Raw genomic sequence first — 340 nt, 5'->3', positions numbered from 1 at the left:
TTGTTTAGATTTTTAATAAAATTAACTCATCATTTTAATAAATATGCACAACTAAAAAGAGTTAGTTAATTTGAGACGAAAGGAAACAGCTATTTTTTGTTAGTTTTATTTAAAATTCACACAAGTCTATCTCTTATAAGATAATATCACAGCATGTTTCATTAGTATTTTGACTATATTCACTATTTTCGAAATAGCTGGTAAACACTTTGAAGAGTGACTTATAAATTTGTATAGAAAACTATAAACCCAAATAATTTATTTTAAATTATAAAAATGTTTAAAAATTAAATAAAACTATAAACACATATATAACAGACCTAAAATGTACAATAAACTC

The sequence above is a fragment of the Arachis ipaensis genome, chromosome B07 (assembly GCF_000816755.2).
Source record: "Arachis ipaensis cultivar K30076 chromosome B07, Araip1.1, whole genome shotgun sequence".
Lineage (NCBI taxonomy): Eukaryota > Viridiplantae > Streptophyta > Magnoliopsida > Fabales > Fabaceae > Arachis > Arachis ipaensis.
Note: the sequence above shows the minus strand (reverse complement) of the source record.